This window comes from Puma concolor, chromosome E2, assembly GCF_028749965.1.
Source record: "Puma concolor isolate L17-30 chromosome E2, mPumCon1.1.hap2, whole genome shotgun sequence".
NCBI lineage: Eukaryota > Metazoa > Chordata > Mammalia > Carnivora > Felidae > Puma > Puma concolor.
Window position 1 is genome coordinate 44,180,788 of NC_141681.1, and position 18,407 is coordinate 44,199,194.

General features: G+C 48.2%; 1 long non-coding RNA gene across 1 annotated transcript in view; it reads left to right on the forward strand.

Annotated features, from left to right (window-relative positions):
- LOC147573527 (uncharacterized) overlaps window positions 1-8,618 on the forward strand; it is a 45,656-nt gene extending 37,038 nt beyond the window's left edge. The window contains exon 4 of the long non-coding RNA XR_015245161.1: window positions 8,208-8,618. This is a non-coding gene — a long non-coding RNA (uncharacterized LOC147573527). The remainder of the gene's footprint in view (window positions 1-8,207) is intronic.
- The last annotated feature ends 9,789 nt before the right edge of the window (window positions 8,619-18,407 follow it).

The following is an 18,407-nucleotide window of genomic DNA, read 5'->3' on the forward strand; positions in this document are numbered from 1 at the left end:
CATCTGACTTAGGCTCAGATCATGATCTCACAATCAGTGTGACTGAGCCCCGCGTGGGGCTCTGTGCTGACAGCTCGGAGGCTGGAGCCAGCTTCAGATTCTGTGTCTCCCTCTCTCTGACCCGCCCCCGTTCATGCTCTGTCTCTCTGTCTCAAAAACAAATAAACAAAAAAAAATTTTTTTTAATGTGGACTCTACCTGGAATGATCTGCCTTCACCATGTTTTAAGTTTGAAGAAAGCAGGTCTAATGTTCTGTGTACCTTGGCCATTGTTCCGTTGTGCCAAAGGCAAACTAACTCTGAGGAACAGGAGAGAAGGGGGTCTGTCAGGGGGCTGTGGTTGCTCCTCTGAGGGGATTGGGAAGCCCTGCCCAGGGCCCAGGGGACGCTCACGAAGCACCTCTTCCTCCTCCTGTTTCCAGCTTCCAGGCCACATTTACTGATGTGGAAAACAAAGGCAGAAGAAAAACAATTGAACAGTCTTACAACTTACAGCCCATTGACGAGTCCTTGAGACGACAGACAGTGACCTTCTAGGAACTCAGCTGCCTGGATGTTAATAGTTTGCTAAGGGCAAAAAGCAATCTTAGCTTAACATTAGTCCAACCTCCTGGATCCTGTAAGTCTCTTTTAACATAATACAAATTCCCTTGGAAACTTCCTTTATCTCTACCCACCCTCCCCCAGATGTATGTTAGCAATCATCCTCCAAGCATATGGTCCACTGACATACATCTGAAGTATCTCATGACTGAAGTGTTTCTAGAAAGTAATAAACGACCTTTTCCTAACACCAGTGAGCACCTGGAAACTTTCCTTCCAAATTCGTTACACTTCTGCTATCCCTAACCCCCTCGCGACTTGAAAGTATATAATGGGCCACTTCACACAACCCAGTGCAGCTCTTTCTGCCCAACGGTCCTGTCCCTGTGCTTTCCTAAAACCTCCCTTTTTGCACCGAAAACCCTGCAAGAATTCTTTGTTGACCGTTTGCCTAGGACCTGAACATTTCACATCATTACTACCAGCAAGGAAAGCATCTTCATGACAATGATGGTCACTTCCTAAATACAGCCCGAGAATGTAATCTAACTCAGCAAAAAAAGAAAGCCACTGAAAAGTGAAATGAGAGGGGCGCCTGGGTGGCTCAGTCGGTTGGGCGTCCGACTTCGGCTCAGGTCATGATCTCTCAGTCCGTGAGTTCAAGTCCTGCATCGGGCTCTGTGCTGACAGCTCAGAGCCCAGAGCCTGTTTCAGATTCTGTGTCTCCCTCTCTCTGACCCTCCCCTGTTCATGCTCTGTCTCTCTCTGTCTCAAAAATAAATAAACGTTAAAAAAAATTAAAAAAGTGAAATGAGAATGGTGGAATATTGAAAATGTTTTTAAGAGCATTTAAAGACATTATACATATAAAATGAAAGGTAAAATTTTAAAAAGAATGTGAATCTATTGTTCTTGTAATTTGTCTAAAAAGGAATATATATATATATATATATATATATATATATATATATATATATGAGAATATATATGAGATGGGGGAGCATAAGGCAGGATGAGGGCAACATACAAGCTCGCACACCCCACCCCCGAAGGTGGGATCTGTGTGATATCCCTTAGTCACTCCTGGCTGCCCAAGACCAAAGGAAAGGAAAGAAAACAAATGCTTAACTGATAGAGATCACAGTCCTGCAGGACGGGTGGGGGGGGGGGGGTGTCTTCATTAGTTTACACATATCTTAGTAAATTACAAGAAAAAGGCAATCTTATCAACGGCCAGCCAGCAGATCTCCAGAGCCCTATAGACTCAGTTTCCTGGAGCCCCAACCTCACCCTCCCCTCCAGAGTGATGTAGGGAACAAAGGCAAGAAGGGAATGGCAGACAGTGTTGAATTTCCTTATAACCTGGGGCCCATTGACAAATACTTGAGGCTGGCAGAGGAAAACATTTCTCCAGGGACTCCCTACCTACTTGATGTTAATGCTTTGCTAGAGGAAAAACAACCTTAGCTTGGCAACAGCAGGCCTGCACTGATCTCTGAGTCTTTAGCATATGAAAGTCCTTGGAAACTTCCCTTTTGACTTTACCTCCCTCAAGTCCATGGTATATAACCAGCCTTTCTACACAATCCCACTGCAGCCCTTCCTGCCAACACGGGCCCGGTCCTGTGCTTTAATACAATCACCTTTTTGCACCAAAGGTGTCTTCTAGAATTCTTCCTTGGCTGTCATCTCCGGACATGTGATGAGCTTTTGGAGGGTCCGGAGATGACACATATACCTGACCCATGGTCTGGAATTCATCTACCCTTACCACAGAGTATTCTTAGAAATGGAGTTTTCCCGGGGCGCCTGGGTGGCGCAGTCGGTTAAGCGTCCGACTTCAGCCAGGTCACGATCTCGCGGTCCGTGAGTTCGAGCCCCGCGTCGGGCTCTGGGCTGATGGCTCAGAGCCTGGAGCCTGTTTCCGATTCTGTGTCTCCCTCTCTCTCTGCCCCTCGCCCGTTCATGCTCTGTCTCTCTCTGTCCCAAAAATAAATAAACGTTGGAAAAAAAAAAAAAAAAAAAGAAATGGAGGTTTCCCTAAAGCCAGGAGTTCACCAGAAAGATGTGGTCTCCAAGGACTTAGACGTGGATGGGATGCACTCCAGCTCTGGTGTGGCCCCTCTCTCATCATCCTGCCACTGCCACTGCCACTGCCACTTTTCATCCTCGTCCTCGCCCTTCCATGTGTCTCTCAGGTCAGCCTCCTTTGGACGAGGGTCTGGGAGAGTGACTGGGACAGCAGAGCTTCATAGAAGTTCCTCTCCCCCGGTGGGGCAGGAGGGCTGGCCGAGGAGAGTATTTGCGCCCTTGGGGAAGGATCTTTATCCTTCCTGAGCGGCGAACACACTGGAGGTGCCAGCAGACACAGTGGCTTCTCTCTGGGAGTCCCGCCTGCTCACCGAGCAGGGACCCCGAGGGGAGCCGCGGGGCCGCGGGGTCAGATACGGCCTCTGGGGGGCGACCCAACAGCGAGGGGTGCAGGCCCAGGAGGCTGCAAGCATCCGAGGTGAGGGGCGGGGTAGGGGTGACCCAGGATCCATGGGGACACTGGGGGGCACCGGCGGGCGGGGGAGCTGCCTGCACAAGGTGTCACGAAGAGCCGTCCGCTTGCGGGCGAATCCCTGGACTCTGTAGAAAAGTCAGCGGGGTGTCCTAGCTTGCGACCCCTCGGCGGCCAGCGCGCCCTTCGCCCCAGGCTCGCGAGGGCCACCGGGCCGGGTGACAGAGAACGGGCGCGCAGCGGGCCACGCACGGGCTCCAGAAAAGTCGACGAGGGCAAAAAGGCCAACGGTCTGGCCCCGCGGGACTCGCTAGCCTCTGGCCGCGCGCACCGGGCTGCAGTTGGAGGGACCAGGCGTCGCCTCGCTCGGTGGGACCGGCCACGACCGCGGCGTGGGCGCACAACCGCCGCCTCAGCGCCCTGGGTCCTCCGCCCTTTCCCTTGGATCCCCGAGGGCGGCGCCTGTCGCACGCGAGTCCCGGCAGCCGGGACCCTCCGATGGGGGACCGGGCTCAGCGGCGGGGCCAGCCAGGTTCGGCCGGATGCGGGGACGTGGGGGAGCTGGCCCCGGGAGGGAGAGCCCCAGGTCGCCGGGCAGGCGGCAGCGGGGCCAGCGTCCAGGTGCTGAGTGACACGGGACAGAGCGCCCCGGGCGCCAGAGCCCCCGGGCGCGTCTCTCCAAGCGCCGCCGCGGAGGACAGCAGTTAGGCCGGCGCCCCGCCGCCGCGTGCGGGTGGCCCAGGGCCCGGGACAGCCACCTCCAGATGCTTCACGGGGTGGCCCGGCATCCCGGAGCCGGCGGCGGCGCGGCCGCCCGGGGAAGCTGAGCCCGCGGCACCCGCAGCTGCGCCGCCGGGATCCTGAGGTGGCACCCAGGTGCCCCGACCTGCCCGCCCGCCGCCCCCACGTCAGCCGGTCCCGGAGGGCAGGGCCTCTTCACTTAGCTCTACGCATGTGGGCACACGGTCTTCAAGGCCCAGAACTTGCCTCGGCTCGCCCAGGTGGTGGCGGCCCTGCCAGGGCTTGACCCGGGCTGCCTGGCACACCTGGAACCATCAGATCCTGGCGAGTCCTCGTCACGCGCACGTCACGAATGACTTCGTTGTGTTCTGTTTCGATGGTCCTTAGGGCGCTCGGCGCCGGGGCACACGAGTGATGGATGAGCGCCCCGGAGGGCCAACTCGGGGGTACTTGCAAGTGCGCCTTGGGCACACCGGGCCTCCGTCTCTCAGAAGATGAGGGCGGGGCCACGCGTGGTCAGAACATCTCGGTGGCAGATTGCTCCCGGAACTGAGTCGCGCAGCAAACCCCGCGGCTGTCAGTGAGGCGTCTTCTCCCAGGTGCAGGGACAGGGGTGCGCATGGGGGAGGGGGAGGGGCCCAGGGTCCCCTACCCCGGGAACTCCTGCCCGGAAGGCACCGACAGTTCTTAGAATCAGTCCATAGACCAGGCTTCGGAATCCTAGTCCGACTCGGCAGTTTACTGACGCTAACTTATCCAGGCGGCAAAGATGCTCTGTATCTCCATCTATTCAGGGCTTTGGAATTTTCTCTCGGCAATATTTGGTACCTAGGATAACACTGAGGCCTGTGGGCTAGATTCCACACATGGCCTGTGTTTGTAAGACCCCAGAGCTAAGAACCGTGCTGGCAACTTTAGTTGTAACACCCCTGCATGCGCACACCCACCCACACACACACACACACACACACAGAGAGAGAGAGAGAGAGAGAGAGAGAGAGAAATATGTGACAGAGATCTGTCATCCACAAAGCTATAATATATATGTATTATCAGGCTTTTTTCCAGAAAGTTTGAAGCCACTGCTCTATGGTTTTGGGACTGTAGATCTTCCACGGCTTTTGCCAATTTGTTTGTAAGTACTCGATGGGATTTGTGAATTTCATTTTTCAATAGTCCATTGGTGGTTTTCAGGAAATACTCTCTATGATCTTGTGGCCTGGGACCTTGCGAAAATCACCTCACTTCTGGTAGTTTCTCTGTAGTTTCCTTAAGATTTTCTACAATATATAATGTTTCCTATGAATCATGATTTTATGAATAGAGCTAGTTTTCCTTCCCTTTCAATCTGCACGCCTGGTATTTCTCTTTCTTACTTTTACCTTTGCAGAGAGCAACAGCTGTCAGCACGGCACCGTCAGGCTTTTCTTTCCAATGAAGACGCACCGCCGACCACACAGCTGTCTGTGAATGGCCCCGCGGGTGCAAGGACAGGCGATATACACGGCAGGTGGGTGCAGGGTCTCAAGCCTTACCCAAGGGCACCCACATCACTTACAGTAATTCCGTAGACCGGCTGTCAGGGTTCTGACTGAAAATGACAACTTACCAATATTTCCCAGTGACAAGTGTGATGTGTGCATATACACATATATTGTGCAATGGGCCGTAAACACGTGGTGGTCTTGGCTGGTACACAGACAAAACAATTGCCTGTTGTGTATCGGCCTTTATACTGGAAACTCAATTCATTGCTCAATTCATTGCTCAATTCATTGCGTGCTTCTTGATAGTTTCTTTGTACGTGTCTTTGGATTTTCTACATGGGCAATCATGTGTTCTATGCCTAAAGGCACTTTTCCTTCTTTTTTTTTTTTTTTTTTTGAGTTTATAGATTTAATCTGAGAGAGAGAGAGAGAGAGAGAGAGTGCAACTGGGGAGGGGCAGAGAGAGAATCCCAAGCAGGCTGTGCACTATTGGCACAGAATTTGATGCGGGGCTGTATCCCACGACTGTGGCATCATGACCTGGGCCCACATCAGCTGTCTGATGCTTAATGGACTGAGCCACTCAGGTGCCCCTGTAATTTTCTTCTCTTTTGCGATTTGGACCTAGAATGACTTAGCAAACTTTCCTTCTCTCCTTTCTGAAAGGATTTGTGTCACATTGGTAAAATAATGTCATTTTAGGTTGTATAGAGTTCATCCGGGGGGAAAGAAAACCCTTGGAGGTGGAAATTTCTTCCTTGAAAGGTGTTTATCATCTCTTGTTGTCATTTTCCTGTCTTGCAGATGGCCAGTCAGACCCCCTTTTATATTGGTAGTATTGCTAATTTGAATTTTCTGATTTCTTTTGCAGTCTAAGTAGGTGTTTATAAATTTTCGTCAACCTTTTAAAAATTCCTCCTTTAGCTTAGTTTTCAGGGCTGTGTAATCTCTATTTCTACTCTTAGTTTTATTATTTCTTCATTTCCACTTCGTTTGGGTTTAATATACGCTAGCTGCTCTTAGGACGGAATCTTGAACCATTGTTTTTGATTATTCTTGTTTTTTAATATAGACACTTAAAGCTGCAAAATTCTCTGAAGCATTCTGCTTAGCTGTGTTATTTATTTCACACAGTTTTATTTGGTCTCCTTTAATTATCATTCAGTTTAAAATATTTCCTGGGGCACCTGGGTGGCTCAGTGGGTTAAGTGTCCAACTTCGGCTCAGGTCATGATCTCATGGTCCTGAGTCCCAGCCCCATGCTGGGCTCTGTGCTGCCAGCTTAGAGCCTGGAGTCTGCTTCAGATTCTGTGTCTCCCTCTCTCTCTGCCCCTCCCCAGCTCGCACTCTGTCTCTGTCTCTTTCTCTCTCTCTCTCAAAAATGAATAAACATTAAAAAAAATGAAAAATTTTTTTCCAATTTTCTTTATTTTTCTTTGACACATTCGTGATGAAAAAGTGTGTTTTGTATTCTTTCTGAATATTTGAGAATTCTTACTCATATTATTATTGATTCTACTTTAATTATATTGTAGTCGCAGAAAACATTCTACCTGGTGTGCACTGGGTCATGATTGCTCTTCCTTCCCTGACTTTTCATGTGGTATTTCCCCAGCCTGATAGTCATCCGTGTCTACCTGGCCACTTCCTTCTTCTTCTTGAGGTGTAATTGATGTCCCATCCATCCCAGACTTCGTTTTACGTCCTTCCTACCTGCTCCGAAACCCCCACCACTGCCCCTCCCGTGTGATATTCGGTTGATTCATCCGACTCTCACCATATTGTACATTCCTGTGCAGCAAGGGACACCTGTAAACTCTGTATCACTAGGGTCAACCGCGATGTGTAGGACAGAGTCACCACCAAACAAATGTTTAATAACATGTACGTAAGAGACTGAGGGACATGCTGGCGTTTTTTTCTTTCCCCCATCTTAAGCTGGTTTCCGTGGGTTGGAAATGTGTTAGAAAAGATTCTGTTTTCAGTAGTAAAGTCTAGTGGCCACACAGCCTGACTCTAAGGTGAGCCAAGCTTGAGTGACTTTGTATATCTTGCAGTTTGATAGTTCCGTGGGTCAGAGGAGGGGAAGCCTTGTCGGTTTTCCAAATAGAACTTATGCAGTTGTTTAACCTTAAAAGACAACCATTTCTGATTCTTTAAAGCAGCATGAGCGCAATGTCTGTATGTTGACCCCCGACTTAAATTTTACAAAATTATAAAGCAGGCATGAGTCTTCCTGTTTCCCGCCAAGCCCGAGCTCACTGTGCAAAGTGTGAATGTGTGGGGATTATTGGCAGAGTCAAAATTTAAGGAAGACTCATGTCTAAGTGAGTCCAAGATTCTAAATGCTTCCAAGACTATTTCTAAATGACTAAAGTTGAACAGTGTGGTTTGTTTGGTGAGGGTGACGTGGCCTCCAGTGGGGGCAGGTATTCGGAGAAACACAGGAGGAAGAGGAGAGAGAGAGTCGCACCCTATCTCCCCAGTCTGCACCTGGCTTTCTCCTGGGCTGCTGTCCCTCACACTGACCACACAGACTTTGGAGGGCAGCTCATGCTGTCAGTAGTGGGGCACTTCCACCCCCTGTTTCCTGGGCCCCGGAGCTTTGTAGACTCACCCCATCGCCACCTCAACCCATCGCCACCTCTACAGGTCAATTCTTCCTCCCTCGTTGAGTTAAAGCCGCCAAATACGTAAGCGGAGGACAAATGGACAAGAACGACGTATGTGTAAGGATATTATATCTGGGAAAGAAGGTAAGGACCGTTGAAGCCAATGGGTAAGAGGAGAGGGACAGCTGTAGGCAGCAGTGGGTGTCCTGCCAGTTTTGAGACTAGAGGAAAACTGGCCTAGAGCTGGATTCTTCCAAGCCAACAGTCAAAACCAGAGTGTTGCACGCTTGATATTCATAGATCTCTCCCTTCTCTCCACAGTGGACCTTTCAAGGCAGTGTGTTGACCTCTGGCCAGTCTCAGCAGAATCCACAATCTTCGATACCTACACAAACACTGAGCTGGTGGGGCTCCTGCTTGCTCTAGGGAAATGAAACACAGGTTAAGATTGTTTGATATAACTAGTTGGGCCTGAGACCGTTCCCAGCACAGAAAATCCATTAGGCGGGGACAGTGGTTGCCTGCCATTTGGAGAGGAGGATTTTGCTTCCTGGTTGCCGAGATCCTATTCTTGCCTGAGAAGACAATGATTGGGTTGCTGCCCCCACGCTTGTGTCCCCAAGGAATCCCTGGGCAGGTGACAAGGATACCCCAGAGCAAGGCTGCTCCTGGCCGGACCCACTGAAGAGGCACATATGACCTGCTCAAAAGTTCGTAAAAAAGTGCCCGAAGCACAGGTGTTTTCTCCGTGGTGGTGGCTTCTACGAAGTCGGGGGGGGGGGGGCGGCGGGGATCCTGGCTGGGAAGGCCCAGGTGTTCCGACTGAGGGCAAGACTGCAAATGTCTTCCTAAAAGTGATGTTGTCCCATCTGACTGCAACAGATGTGCTCTGGCCATGAGCCAGCTGCTCTGAGCGATGTTGGAAACAGAAGCGTCCCCAAACCCTACGGTTGTCCTGTCCCACTACTACACTCCCCGTCCTGTGGACCTGTGGACCCCAGGCGCCCTGACTGTATTCATGGACAACAGTTCCTCCAGCCACACATGTGGTGCCCTGGCCAGCCGGTCCTGAGGAGTGACAGAAGGCAGGGACAGAAGTATCTCCAGACATGTGTTTCTTCTCAGTGGTGCAGGCTTCTCCAATAGTGACTGGTTTGCTGTGGTCATATGGGACCCAAGGGTGCTGTCCGGCCGCCGGAAGGATGACTGATTCTCCACCACAGTTATTGTCCCGGCCCCTCTCACTGGAAGTGTCCCTGTGCTCCGGCCAGGTGGAACCCAAGTGCTCTGATTCCAGGTGGGACTAGGAGAACCTCCACACGCAGGTGCGGCGCTGCCCTCTTACTGCAGTGATGCGTTTGCACCAGATGGTGGTCGGGTGCCTGGAACACAGGTAGGAACAGAAGTGTCGTCAGGCACATGTGTTGTCAATGATGGTGTCTCCTCCAGTAGGAACAGGTGTGGGTGCCTGGGGGTTCCAGGTGGTCTGACGTGGGGCAAGAAGGAACGTGTCTCCCAGGGGAGCCTTATTCTCTGCAGATGAGACAGAGGTGCTACCGGCTAGCAGGACTCTGATGTTCAGGCCTTGGCCTCCTCAACAAGACTTGAGGTGCCCGGTGTGGCCCTCAGGCCTTTCCTAAAGCTGAGCGCTTCAGACATGGAGCTGGGGCGGGTGGCGGACACGTTGACCCCAGAGCGTCCTTACCCAAAGAGCTGCGGGTCCCTTGCAAAGAAAGGGGCCTGGAGTGATGTTAGCCAAAGCTGAGCCATGCCTAGTGTTGGGCGTCCTGATGATGGCTCCAGGTCACGGGGAGCAGCAGCTGTGCAAATGGAGACAACCCCGGAGGTGCCACCAAAGCCTGGCTGACTGATGCCAAAGGGGGAACGTGGGCATGTGAGGCGTGCAGAAGCTGACTGAGCTGTGCTCCCACTGGGTGCCTGTGCGTCAGTAGAGGTTAAGTCTGGAGCTTGTGTTGGGACTGCCAGATTGCCCATAGGGTGAGAGCTAGCAAATCTATCGGCGGGGGGGGCGGGGCATGTCACATGGACCCTGGGAGGGGCTTTGTGGCCATATCAGTTTCATCAGAGGCAAAGGCAGGCTTGCTTGGAAGCCCAGGTGGCTGAGGTCCTGAACGCTGGAAAGCAGGTAACTGCGAAACCAGTTATGGATCGACTGGTAAAGACAGACACTGGGGAGAGTGCCTCTCTGCTACTGCCCATCAGGGCCTCCAAATGTGACTGAAGGGTGGCTCCTAGGCTCAAGGAAAGGCTCAGAATTGGGGGTAGGGCTCCTGGTCGTAAATGCAGTGGACTAGTAGAGACTGGACGTGTTGCACACTGAATTTTCCTGCGTCAGGAGGAGCTAACTCACAGCGGATCCCGGGGGAATCAGGAGGTGAATACCTGGAAATGGGGAGCCGAGCCCATGTTGGTTACGGCCAATTCCAAAAGAGGCTGGAGGTCATGTTTGCGGATGCACTGACTGCTTCAGTGGAAGTGACAGGGAATCTGTGATGGACTGGCCAGTGAAAACTGAGGTATCGGTAGAAGTGAGGCAGGAACACAGGGACTGGACGAGTGGGTGGGTGCCAGCTGGTCAGGGGACAGGAGATGGGTTGCGGAAGGGCAGAAGCTTGCTTTAACAAATTGCCCACCTAGAGCGGCGTGTTCACGTCTGCTCCCGTGAACGAATATACGTAATTTGATGTGCCTCCCAACTACCGCCTCTCCTGAGGCAAACCATGCACTGTTCAGCCTGATGCTGGTGACTCCTCCCTGGAATGTGTGACAGAGAAAGGACTGGCCAGGATGAGTGGAAGAAAGGGCACCGGAGAGCAAAAAGGCAGGGCCGGTGTCCCTTCTGCAGTCCCTTTGGGATATCCACACCTGGTTGCAGGTGTTGGGGACCAGATGTGCCCCTGCACTCTGCGGGCACAGCTCAGGACTGCAGATGCTCCTTGCCAGCGGCCTGGGGACCGCCGGGGCTTGGGGTCTACAGCCCCCTCGGCACCTGGCCCAGGGCCGTAGCTGTGGCCATCCCTGCCTCTGGGTCCACTGGCCATTTGTCCCGGGGTCAGAGGAAGCAGAGCCTGCTCAGAGCCCAGCACTGGGGCAAGCTGCGTCTTGCTGCGGTGGGGGTCTGGCTCGCTCTAGGTCAGTGTAAGAGAGAACCTGACGGAGGGAGGGTATGAGGTTGGGCTCTTTCCTAAGGAGACTGGTGCCAGTCCTGGAGCAAGACAGACCTCCTTTGTGGCGGTCCTGGAAAAGCGTGAGTCCCAAGCATCACAGGCTGGGTTGCAAAATGTCCTGAGGTGGGGGCGGATGGGGTGCCCTAATGTGCCCAGATGCCGTACTCCACAATATCCCTTCCGTGCAGGCGGGTTCTCTTCACCTCTTTTTATAAATTTTACAAATTACAAACAGCATTTAACCCTTAGAACCTTGCTCAGCTCCCCCATGTGGCAGTGCAGCCAGGATTTGAACCCAGTCTGTCTGATTGCAGAGCTCATGCATTCACCACCTGACTATGGTGCCCCCTCATCATGTGGGCATCATGGACGACCATTTTTATAGTCAGGCGCTCAGCACCTTGGCACACCTCTAAGCATCATAGACGCTGTCTACTAGGTCTGAATTGGTAGCACTCATAAGGCACCCACAGGCCACCCTGGGCTCCAGTGTCCTCAGAAGGTGTAGGACAGAGATCAGCGGTTGCCAGCATATCCCGTGGGGCATTTGTCTTAGCCTTGTGGCAAACCACACAGCTGACCGTGAGCATTCTCTCCCGGGTGCAAGGACCTAAGCTGCACTGCAGTTGGGCGCAGAATCCACTCTGGCTTAAAAGTCTGTGTCCCAAGGCATAATCTCTTGTGGTAACTCCTTAACCCTGCTTTGCCTTGGGATGAAGGAAATTCCCTCCGATTCCTACCGTACTGAGGGATTTTTTTTTAATTTTTTTTTCAACGTTTTTATTTATTTTTGGGACAGAGAGAGACAGAGCATGAACGGGGGAGGGGCAGAGAGAGAGGGAGACACAGAATCGGAAACAGGCTCCAGGCTCTGAGCCATCAGCCCAGAGCCCGACGCAGGGCTCGAACTCACGGACCGCGAGATCGTGACCTGGTTGAAGTCGGACGCTTAACCGACTGCGCCACCCAGGCGCCCCTGAGGGGATTTTTTTGAAAGCTATGTTAAGCCTCATCAATTACTTCCCCACAGCTTTGAGATGTGCATATTCTCTCAATGTGGTGAATTACACTGATTGATTTTAAATATTAAACCAACTTCGAATTCCTGCTACAAATTCCATTTGGCCATTCTTGATTACCTTTTTGCATTTGACAAGTTTTGATTTCCTAAAAGATTAAAGATTGTCATATATGTTTTCCTGAGGTATATTAATCTGTACATTTCTTTATTATGTTTTGGTATGAAGGTGGTATTAACCTCATAGAATGAATTAGGAGAGTCTGTCCCCTCCCTATTTTCTGAGAGTTTGTGGAACACGGGTAAAATAGCTTATGTGTATGATGAGATTCACCAGGAAAACTATTTGCATCTGCAATTTTCTTCCTGAAAAGGTGTCTATAATCACTTGTTATCCTTTTAACAATTCCTGGTCTGTAGCAATGCCTCCTTTTCCCCTGACATTGGTAGTAATTTGAATTTTCACTTTTGATGTTATGATTGATCTCAGTAGACATTTATCAATCTTATCAGTCTCTTAAAAATCTAACTTTAATTTTGTGGATTTTCTGTGCTATTTTCTATTTCTGATTTCTGTCATTTCTATTTTGGATTTAACTTGCTTTCTGTTTCTCTGGTTCTAGGATGGAAACTTGAATCACTGTTGTTACATCTTATTGATTAATGTAAACAGTTGAAGCTGTAACATTCTCTTAGGCCCTGCTTTAACCACATTCCATAAAGTTTAACTTGCTCCACTTTAATTACTATTCATTTCAAACTGTTTTCTAATTTTTTGGTTGTTTCTTCTTTGATGCATTGGTCACGTAACCATCTGTTTTATGTTATTTCTAAATAATTGCAGGTTTTGTGGATATTTTATTAGTTTCTGCTTTAATTCCACTGTGTTCAGGAAAAAAACCTCCCTCTATATGTTCAGTCCTTGGAAATTTGTTGATACTTAGTTTTTGACCCCATATATGCCAACTTTATGAACACTCCACGTTCACTTGAGAAAGAAGTATTTCAGCTACTGTTGGATATAGTGATTTACAAATGCCAATAAGTCAAGATAAATCTTCTGAACTCTTACTTGCTTTCTGTCTACTTGGTCTGACAACTAGTAAGAAAGAAGCATTAACATCCCCAAACACGATTGTAATTTGTGCATTATCCTTTAGTTTGGTCAGTTTTGGCCTTACATATTGAAAGCCTGCAATTAAGTTCCTGGACATATTTATTTATATCTTCCCGATGAACATTTTTAAGTGCGCAAACTACTGCGGTACAAAATGCACTTTGTGTGCATCAGAGCACATGGACTGAAGCTCACGGCAGCAGTGGTTATAACCAAATAGCCAGTGGGTGTGTTACTGGTAACAGAGAGGTACAAAGGAGCATCAGCAGCGGAATGAATAACTCGCTAGCTCAACAGCAATGAACATGGATACTGCACATACACCCGAGATAACATGGGTGCGTCTTATGTTTACTTTGACCAAAAAGAGCCCATAAATTATAATTCCCTTCACATAGAGGTCAGTAACAGCCACAACGAAACCATATTCTTGGGACTCATACCCAATAGGAAAAACCTGTCCAACAAGGAAGGTAATACCGACTTTCCAAGTCAGGATATGGAAATCCTCTTGGTGTTGGGGGAGGAGCACATGGTGACTGGGATGGAGTTGTCAGGACTATCGACATGACTAATATTCTTTGCATTGCTTTTAGTGGTGGTTGCATAGGTATCAACTGTAAAAAGATTCATGAAAACCTACATAGTTTTAAATTTCTGAGAGCTGTGCCATAATTCACAACGTTACGGACTGAATCGTATTTCCTCAAAATAAGTTGAAGGCCTAGCCCCTATTACCTCAGAATGTGAGTCTATTTGGAGATAGAGTTTTTTTTTTTTTTTTTTTTTTATTTATTTTATTTTTTTTTTTTTTTAATTTTTTTTTTTCAACGTTTATTTATTTTTTGGGACAGAGAGAGACAGAGCATGAACAGAGGAGGGGCAGAGAGAGAGGGAGACACAGAATCGGAAACAGGCTCCAGGCTCTGAGCCGTCAGCCCAGAGCCCGACGCGGGGCTCGAACTCACGGACCGCGAGATCGTGACCTGGTTGAAGTCGGACGCTTAACCGACTGCGCCACCCAGGCGCCCCTGGAGATAGAGTTTTTGAAAGGTAGTGAAGGTAAAAGGAGCTCGTATGGATGGACCCTAATCCAATATGACTGGTGTCCTTATCAGAAGAGGAGACTAGGACACAGACAACACAGACTGAGGGACGACCCTGTGAAGACACAGTGACAAGGTAGCTTGTCTGCAAGCCAAGGAGAGACACCTCAAAGGAACCCAAACCTGCCAACGCTTTAATCTTGGACTTCTAGCCTCCAGCGCTGTGAGGAAAGAAATCTCTGTTGTTTAAGCCACCCGATCTGCGATACTTTGTCACGGCAACCCTAGCGAACTTATGCACATACTAAGGGTTTCTTTAAGAGAAACTTGGGACAGATATAAGTGTATTCTTACAGAAGTGCAACCGTATGGAATCCAACTTTTTCATTCACAAATACGTGAATTTTTTTTTTTTTTCCAACGTTTATTTATTTTTGGGACAGAGAGAGACAGAGCATGAACGGGAGAGGGGCAGAGAGAGAGGGAGACACAGAATCGGAAACAGGCTCCAGGCTCCGAGCCATCAGCCCAGAGCCTGACGCGGGGCTCGAACTCCCGGACCGCGAGATCGTGACCTGGCTGAAGTCGGACGCTTAACCGACTGCGCCACCCAGGCGCCCCGGCACAAATACGTGAATTTTAATGCAGCTAAGAAAATACGTGACTGCACGGAAAACAAGAAATAACTAGAGTAACGTAAATGTAACACTTAAGAAAGTCTGGATATTAGGCTTCAATCCCAGGTCCTTTACAGATGAGATCTCTGTTGTCACCGACAGGGGTAAGACGTCAAGCCAGGATTCATTCCTCACAGACCCAGCATGTAAGCCTCCAGGTGACTATCAAGTGAAACAGAAAATACCCATATAAGTAAGTAAAAACGTCTCCAAAATGATTCACTTGCTTTCAAAAACCAGGGAAAATCTGCATTATTTAGAAGCAAAGTATTATGATTAAGGTCTTTGTTTGGAACTTGGACAAACCATAATCGGAGTCAAGCTGTGCTGTGTAAAGGTGCCTGGCATCTAGAGCCTGTAACAGTGATGTGAAGATACTCGTTAGCTGAGTTGTGTGGAAAATTATTACAGTCATACAAATGATTTCAGACCTACTTATATTTTCTTATTATTCTTATTAAGAATTTCTTTTTATTCTTAATAAGAAAATATAAATCTGGGGCACCTGGGTGGCTCAGTTGGTTCAGCATCTGACTTTGGCTCAGGTCATGATCTCGTGGTTCGTGAGCTCGAGCCCCGCGTCGGGCTCTGTGCTGACAGCTCGGAGCCTGGCGCCTGCTTCGGATTCTGCGTCTCCCTCTCTCTCTGCTTCTCCCCCTCTCACACTCTGTCTCTCTCTTTCAAAAATAAACGTTAAGAAAATAAATAAGCATTAAAAACATTGATAAAAAAATTTAAAAAATATATATATAAATCTGCTAAAGAAGCTGTAGATATATCTATATGTTTTGATATAAACAAATGTATACATCAAAGGGAACAAGTAAAGTGAATTTTGAAACCCATGATATTTTGCCCCAGGTGTGACTCCCATGAATGCTGTGTTATGTGGCAAATGAGATTTTGTATATGTCAGTAAATTACTAATCAGTTGATCTTCAAATAAGATTTGCCTGGATTATCTGGGTGGACTTATTCTAATCTCAGGAGCCCTCAAAGGCAGAGTAGTTTCTTTGGCTGGTTGATCAAAAAGGAAGTAAGAGAGATTCAAAGCATGAGAGAAGCCCTCGACCCACTGTTGTGGCTTCAAAGTCAAGGAGGACGCATGGAAACCCTGAGCAGGACACGAATTCTGAAAATAAAAACAAAACAGTGATTGCAGAAGATGGCCCAGGGCCCCAGATGAAAACTGTAGCCCCTGCCAATACCTTGAGTTTGTCCCTGTGAATTTTTATTCAGAACGTCCAGCAGAGCCCTCGAACTTCTGATCAGGAGTTCAAGTGCTCAGAGACCGCAAGATAATAAATCCTGTGTTTTCAACCACAGAATTTGTGGTCATTTGTCTTTTAGAGCAGTGACAGAAAACAAATACAGGGATAGACATGCGACAAGAGGGAAGAACTGAGACAGAAGAATGATACGAGGTGGGACCAACGTGGATAAGGAAACTGCTTCACTTTCTGTGGCAAAATACATTAGGTTAAGGTATAATTTACACAGGACGCCCCATCGCAGAATCACTCAGGTGTGAACCAGGCCAGCCACAGCAACTACAGAGAGCCAATAATCTCTACCATACCTGGCATTAAAAACGGTCTTGCTTTCAGCTCCTATTTTTTTGGCTAGTGTATGGGTTTGCTGCAAACTTCTGCACCTGTCACGGAACACTGGGACTTCTGTCCCAGGAAAGGCATTTCCAGTACATGGGACTCTCAGTGCTGAGATCCAGACAGTCTGGTCGAAGCAGGGTGTTTGGTTAGTGCATCTACACAAGGGGAGCGCGTGTCCAAATCTGCTCTGTTAAGGGAAAGTCTCTTTTTAAATTTTAGGCCAGTTATTTGCTCTGCATTGGTAGCTCTCTGATGGGTTTGAAAACAGAGTCACAAATTTGATGTTCACCAAGCTTTTTTGTTGTAGAAATGTTCTCCTCCATCCTGGAGCAGAAGCCCGAATCTGCACCTTTTGTTGTCTGAGAGCTATATTCTCCCACAGATGTGTAATCAAATTTCTCTTTTATACAATAAAAGGACATAATTTTTCTGTGGGTAGAGGAAAAGTACTTATTGCAAAGTGTTGTCAGTTTAAAATTCTGCTTCATGTTATTATGACCCATTTTTACTTTTATTGTAGGTTAACTTTTTTTGTTGTAGGTTAATTTTGTTTGCTACGTTTACCCAAGGCAAAAAATTGTAAAACAATGTTGATTCCAAAAGGTTTGTCTCTCAAATGTGCCCCTTCACTATGTTCAGTATGTCCCCTCTCTTTCCCAATATATTAGGTTTTAATTTTATTTGTTTTTGAAATGTTTTCTTTTTATGTAAGGACACTCCCAAACACATTATTTTCTGCTTCTTTAGAAAAGTAGTTGCAAAATTGAGAGACTGTACTGGAATATATTAACAACTCCTCCTCCTCCTCCCCCTCCTCCTCCTCCTCCTCCTCCTCCTTCCCCTCCTTCACCTTTTTCTTCTTCTTTCTCTTCTCCCCCTTCCCTTCTCCTCCTTTTGTAATGGCTTGAAGCTGCTGTACTGAGTCATATACTGTGTGAATGAGGCTTTGTTTATTCAGCAAATTTCCTGTCATTGAACATTTCTATGGTTTCCCGTTTATTTTACTTTTGAGATATTACTTCAATGAACAAGTATTTGTATGGTTATAGGACATATTATCAATGTTAATTTTAAATGGGAGATAATGAGTTAACTATGAGGGGATAAGGAAGAAGTTAGTATGCCTATTTTGATTTTTCTCTAGATTTCAGTGAGTACAATTAAAATCCATATTCCCTAGATATTAATGTGATAGATTTGACCAGCTTAGACATGTGGATTATATTCCTCACTTGGATGAAAGCTGGGGGGCACCTGGGTGGCTCACTCAGTTACACGTCCCACTTTGGCTCCGGTCATGATCTCTCGGTTCATGAGTTCGAACCCTGCGTTGGGCTCTGTGCTGACAGCTTAGAGCCTGGAGCCTGCTTTGGAATCTCTGTCTCCCTTTCTCTCTGCCCCTCCCCTGCTCATGCTATGTCTCTCTGTCTCTCTGTCTTTCAAAAATAAACATTAAAAATTAAAAAAAAAAAAAGAAAGCTGGCATCCTAAAAAACTCCACCCTCATTTTTTCTTTATAACATGAGTTTGCTCACTAGAGACAACCTCAGACCCATAGACCATATTCTCAACCAACGGGTCTTGGCTGTTCTCCATTAGGATCCTTCAGACAATGGAAACTTTGGGAATGAAACATTTTCTGGTTGATGTCAACTTGGCTTCTACTGACAGAGGGGGATGGGTGTTTTTCCTATGAAGGGGGCCATATGGATCCATTCTCAGAGAATTGTGGTTGTGCGTTTTGACCCAACTGCAGCTCTCTGAGGGTTTGACACAGGGGTTTATTTGCCTTTCTTTTGCCAGCCTTGGAATTTTCTCAAGGCTGGAGTAGTCTTCCAAGCAGCACTTGCCAAAAACAACTAAAA